The 6,000-nt window shown below is 51.0% G+C and overlaps 1 protein-coding gene across 13 annotated transcripts in view; it reads left to right on the top strand.

The window, feature by feature from the left end:
• The first annotated feature begins 215 nt into the window (after window positions 1-215).
• TRAF3 (TNF receptor associated factor 3) overlaps window positions 216-6,000 on the top strand; it is a 71,857-nt gene continuing 66,072 nt past the window's right edge. For 2 of the 13 annotated variants that reach the window (XM_068682699.1, XM_068682694.1), the window contains exons 1-3: window positions 1,305-1,507; window positions 1,662-1,753; window positions 2,402-2,457. The gene's annotated coding sequence lies outside the window, so the exon portion shown is untranslated. Of the gene's footprint in view, window positions 357-1,299; window positions 1,508-1,661; window positions 1,754-2,401; window positions 2,458-6,000 lie in introns of those variants that run through there. The other 11 variants (XM_068682696.1, XM_068682708.1, XM_068682706.1 and 8 more) reach the window with 11 other exon arrangements.

Raw genomic sequence — 6,000 nt, 5'->3', positions numbered from 1 at the left:
GTATTTCATCAGATTAATGCTTTATCCCTCCAGCTACCGACATTTTTAAATATGGAAAGGCTCTGTCTGACATCTCGTAGGTAGCGTAAGACTTTGTTTTCAGTCTCTTTTTGGGGAAGAACACGTTAGTACAGCTGCTGGAGGTACCGGCACCGGAATCCTATTATGTTTTTTTTTTTTTTTTTTTTTTTTTTTTCTAGAGCAAAACAAGAGGACGCGCACACACAACAGCAAAAAGAGTGGCAAGGAAGGAAATTGCAGGTTTGCCTCTGACAGAAACTTATTGGCAGCCCCACCACCGGAGAAATCCGGGCTGGCTCCTCGCAGCCTTCCCAGCGCTGGGCAGCCTGGAGGAGGTGAGGGGAAGGTTTCAGACCTCGCTCTCTGCCCGTCCTCCTGCCCGCAGGTTGACGGCAGCGCTTCAGCAGCCGCGGCTGCCTTGACAGCAGCGCCAGCCCCTCGCTGGGGACACGGCAGCGAGAGGAGGGAGCGGGGAAGGAGGTGGGGGGGGGGGGGGGGGGGGGGGGAGAGAAAAATCGGACAAGTGGGGACGAGGAGGGGATTAGCCGAGCCGGTTGTTTAGGGTCTGGTGAGGACACCGCCGGGGCTGGGGACGCCTGCTGCTGCTTCGCCGGGCGTGGGCGTTGCAGGGATGCGGCTGGCAGCGGCTCCGGGGGGCGGCGGGCAGGGGGCTGGGGGCTGGGCTCGCCCCCCCCCCAAACCAGCCCCTTCCCCAGCACCCGCACTGCTCCTCACGGCGGCTGCCACCCCCCTCCTCCTCCTCCTCCTCGCGACATGTCGCGACAGCAGCGCGCTGCGGCCGCCCGCAGGGGCCAGCAGCATCCCCCCCTCCCCTCAGCCCCTCCGAGGGGAGCCCCCCTGAGGGGGGGTGGTGGTGGTGGTGGTCGAGCCGCCCTGCCCCCGGCTCCCTCCTCAGCTTTTCCAGACTCTTCTCCCCCTCCCCTCCCCCCTCTCTCTCTCTCTGTGTGGTGGTGGTGCTGTTTTTTTTTTATTTTTTTGGTATTTTTTCCCCTCCCCTTCCCCCCTCACCCCCCCCCCCCACCTCAGTGGCGTTTTTTAAATAAAGCCGACCGCCTTCCCCACAGCGACCGGCTCCTCTCCCCCACATCCCCTCACACTCCCTGTGTACCCCCCACCCTCCCCCAGCCCCAAAACCCCCTCAGGGGGACCCCCAACCCCTCATCCCGGGGCACTGTGGTGCTGTGGTGATCCGGGGGGGGGGCGCCCAGAGGCATCAGGTGCAGGCGGGCAGGGCAAAGCCCGGCCCCCGGCTGCCGCCTGCGCGCTGGAGCCGGGCCCGCCCCTGTGTGTGCGGGGAGGAGCCGGGCTCGCAGCGGGCTTCGCCGGGGATTTCCAGCCTGAGCGGGCGGGAGAGGAAGTGCGGGGCGGGGGGGAGACGGCGCAGGGCGGCCGGGACTTTCCGCCGGGCTTGGCGGGCGCCTTTCGCCGGGCTCCTGCAGCCGCCGCCGTGCCCGCTCGCTCGCAGGTAGGGGCGGCCGCGGGGTGCTCGCAGCTCCCCCGCCGCCGCTGCTGCTGCTGCTACGGGCTCCGATCGGGGGCTGCTCCCCGGAGCCGTGGTGGAGTTGTTGGGGGGTGTGTGTGGGGGGGGCACGGCGCTGACACGGGGCATCTGCTGGCAGGCGGCGCCCGGTGCCGGGACCTCGGCGGCGGCAGCGGCCGGGGACGGAGCGGCGCGGACTGTGCCTGCCCGGAGGCGCTGGGTGTTGTGCAGGTGCCCCCCGTTTTCTTACTTTATTCCTCCCCCCCCCCCCCTCACTCTCCCCGCTTCCCACCCCCGCTGCCTTGCGGCGTTTGAATGCGGGAGCCTCGCTGCGCCCCTGGCTCGCTCCGTGTGCGGCGCTGGGGGCGGGCCGGCGGCCTTTAAAGAGGCGCTGCCTGCCCGCAGCCCCCGGCACGGCTGCTCCGGGGGGGCCCCGGGCACCTCAGCGCCTTCCCCGGGCTGCCCGGCTCGGCACGGCTCCCTTCGCCCCCCTTTGGCTTAACCCCGGCCCTCTTCGGCCCCCCTTGGGCTCGCTCCGGCTGTCCCCGGGCTGGGGGGGGGGGGGAGGTGTGAGATAAACCCGTGGCCGTGGCTTTATTTTATTCTATTTTATTATTATTATTATTTTTTTTTATCCCCGTCTGCAGCCCGGGCGGCTGGCAGGAGCGGAGCTTTGTGTGTGTTTTGCTTTTTTTTTTTTTTTTTTTTTTCCCTATTTATTTATTTATTTTTAACGCCATTCATTTTTCCTGCGCTGTTTTTCGCAGCATCGCGGCGTCGCCCGCTCGAATTAGTGACCGCGGTGCGGGTTAGGGAGAGAGGGGGGGAAAAAAAAAATAACGAGTGTTTAAAAGTTTATACTGAGTCATTCCTCTGCAGATGAACCTATGACTGACTCATAATCTGAGAACTGCAGCGGCTTGTAAAATAGGAAGGTAAGGCATCCACGTCTTGATTTATTTGTATCCGAAGTGCCTGCGATCCGAATTACATGCGGAGGGACGAGTGAAACCGTGTGAATGCTGAGCGGCGTCAGCTCGCCTGCTGCCAGTCTGAGCTTGTGTGTGACATGAAAGGCTGTACGTGCACCTCTAGGTGGATCTCCGCCGCGCGCTAGGACGTCTTTCTGTCGTTTTCTGTTTCTGTAGTAGTAAAATGTGGGAAGTTCCAGTGATACAATGTGAAATTTGCAGTCTGCTTGGGTCCCTGCCCTCTCTGCCTCGCTGAGATCTAACAGGGTCTTGTGTACCGTAATCCCTGTGTTTCATCTCTTTGGTGGATCTGTGTATTCCTCGCTGTGCGTCTGTCCCGTAGGATTCATGCAGGGTTGTTGTGTACTACTCCGAACTCGCATTCATAGACCGAAAGGGAGCTTAGCCTGTGATGGCAAGGCGTGTTAACCGTATGCAGCTCAGACGGATAAAATAGTTCAATGTGAAATAGTAAAAGTCAGTGTTTAAAATAGCTGTTGACTCGCGTGGAAGCCTGGGTTTAAAGGATGCATTGAGCACTAGAGTTACGACTAAAGAGATGATAACATCATGTATGTTGTCCTTTAGAATGAGCTATTTGGCTAAAAGTGCCTATAAAAGGCAATCTCTACATGCTGAAGTCTATGAGTAACGTGGATGTAAACGTTGTTTATTTAGCTTAGGGAGAGGATTTTTATTTTCAGACAAGGAAACATTTGAATATTTGGACTGAATCTTTTTTTTTTATGGCTGGACTGGGAAACCCCTTGTAATAGGGCTTGATAACGGAAACATTGATGTATCATGAGTTGGGGCATCACAAGCAGACAGCGCTATGAGGTTATAAAAGTTGCTTTGGTACAACGTGAAAATGGTAGGTGTTTTACTGAAATTTGACTTGATTCAACGCTTCCACTAGCAGCTGGATCTAGGATGCAGAAAGGTAAAGCGCATTCAGTATCAAAGCAAATTAATTGTAATGGAAAGAGGACACTAAATGACGGAGTCCTTAGGCTTGCCTGAAGTCCTCCTGCGGTTAGCTGTGATGATCCTGGTTTTGAGAAGCAGTTCTAGTATGGCTTCAGAGAATTTGAGCATCATGAAAGCATATTTACTGTTGGTGTCTGCGAAAACTGTGTAAGATGGCAGTAGTTAACATCAGTAACAGAAAATTCTTAATGAGGTCTTACCAGTCCATGCTAATACGGTTTGTTTCTAAATGATTTCAACAGCCTGCTGCATTTCAGATCTTTGCATTGCTCTTGTTCATAATGAAAAGTTTAAGCGATGGCAGGGGAACGTGTTTTCCAGTGCTGTATTAGTAGCTACGGCAATACTGAAAACAAGGAAAGTCAGCAGTCCTAATTTTTAACTTTTGTTGTTAAACCACTGGTATGTAAATACATTGGTAAGTAGACAATCACAGTTCTGCAGATGAAAAGTGAGGCAGTTTAAAAATAGGCATGACTTAAATCTAATCCAATATCCTAAATTGGCTCTGTATGAATAGATACTGCAAGAATAACAGGTTTTGATCTCAGATAGCCAAGATGATGCAATAACTGGATTTCACGTTTTTTAGCATAATAGTGTTTCTTAATTGGAGGTGCTGAATCTTATGATGTCTTAAAGAGTGCTCATTACACGTTGGTTTCAGATGTCTGTGTTCTTGTGCACCGTTCCTTTAAAGAATTGCCAAGGCTTTTTATTTTTTTATTTTTTTGATTCTTGTGGGTGGGTACTTTCTGCATATGATGCTTGTATTTAAAACCTCCTGGCATTTTTGGCCTGTGGCTCAGGAACACCAAAAGTGGTGGCGGAGAGTGAAATTGGAGATTTCAAGATGTGGTACGGGGTAGAGAAGCCAAGGGAGGGAGGGTTGTGTGGGTTTTTGCAACAATATAAAGGTGTGATTGTAGCACAAGAAAGAGAGCTGTAGCTTTGCAGGGTTTTATCTTACTCTTTTAAACCTGCAGTGATGAAGTAGTGACATAGAAACCACAGCAGCAAAGGGCTGGCAAAGAAAATAGAGCTGGTCTGCCTGCTGGAAGCCCCTGCCGTCATAAGCAGATAGATTGAAGTCAGTGTATGTTTGTTTTGACAAATAACAAAACATTTAACTGTTATGTCTTCAAGCTTTTTTCTTTTGTTTGTTTGTTTCAGATAGAAAGAAAAAGAAAGGACTAGAGAACTCGGAGGAAAGGGGTGGCAGCTTGCAAGGAAAGATGATTAGGTGTCTGCAGATTAGGAAGAGGTGCTCTCTTGGTCTGTGCTGATGGGAGAGAAGAGAAAATAAAGACAACTCCCTCCACCCCTAGCAAATGAGCAAGGAAAGCGTCAGTAGAAAGATCTAAGAGCACAAGAAGAAAATGAGGCAAAAGATGATTTGATATTGGAAATTGTGATATATCCATCTTATGTAGTGGGGTCTGAGAATTGTTTTCTTCTCTTCCTGGATTTTTTTCTACTTCAACACAGACAGCAAAACATTATTGCCCCTGTGACTTCAATTCCTCCTGACTGTTGGCTTTGTAACTAGGTTAACAGGGCGAGTGTCTCTAAAATTATATGCAACAACTGTAGGTCACTAATCTTCTCCACACCCCCAAAATGTTAAGCCTTTGATTTCCATGCTGTTGTTCTTCCATGCCGATTTTCTCTGCACATGTAAGTGTGATTTTTTTGGTAGAATCCTGCAGTCCATCTGGTAAAGGGCAGCACGGGAAGGGAAGGCTCACGGTGTGCAGAAGTTCCATGTTGGACGTGTGGGATGGCCTCCATCTCTGGCTCCCTCCTTGTACTTTAAACTGGGTCGTTGTGTACTCTGACATCATGATTGGCTATTGCAAACTGCAAGCATTGGAACTGTGTTGGCCATAGCAGGAATTCTTTAGGTTGGAACATTTTATAGTTCCGGTATTACTTTATATGCTGTCATAAAATGCTCACTTACGAAACAGATTTAGCTGATGCGTAGAGGAAACGTTCTCTAGGTTATTTACCATGATAAAATCACTGATAATTCTCTAATACAGTGTAAATGCTCTGAGGTGAATATAATGCTTTCACATACAGTATGCGTAGCAAGTGCTCAAGACCAAACCTTAGTGAAAGAAGGGGTGAAACTTCTTTTACATGCTCCAGTGATGGCTGCAGGGAGGCTTGTGATTGCAGAAGCTTAACATTTGGAGTAATATTGAACTTGTCTGACTTCGTTTCTTCATTAAAACAAAAAACATCTTTTGGTAAATCAAGTAAGATGCGCCCATTCAAGACAAGCTTGGAGTGCCTTGAGTCTTCACAGCATTCTTGGGTGTCTAGCAAAATGAATTCTTTTGATTTGGTTGGTCTTGAAAAGCACGTTGCAGATGCTGCTCTAGAAGAAGCAGTCCCTTCCTGGCTGCCACTCTGTTCCCACAAGCTCTGACATCTCTTGAGAGCAAGAAGCTGGCCTGTTGAAGATAGTATAAGATCTGGGAGACCTGGAGGCTGTTGTTTTGTTCCTGT

The sequence above is a fragment of the Anas acuta genome, chromosome 5, assembly GCF_963932015.1.
Source record: "Anas acuta chromosome 5, bAnaAcu1.1, whole genome shotgun sequence".
NCBI lineage: Eukaryota > Metazoa > Chordata > Aves > Anseriformes > Anatidae > Anas > Anas acuta.
This window is presented reverse-complemented; position numbering and strand designations above follow the sequence as displayed.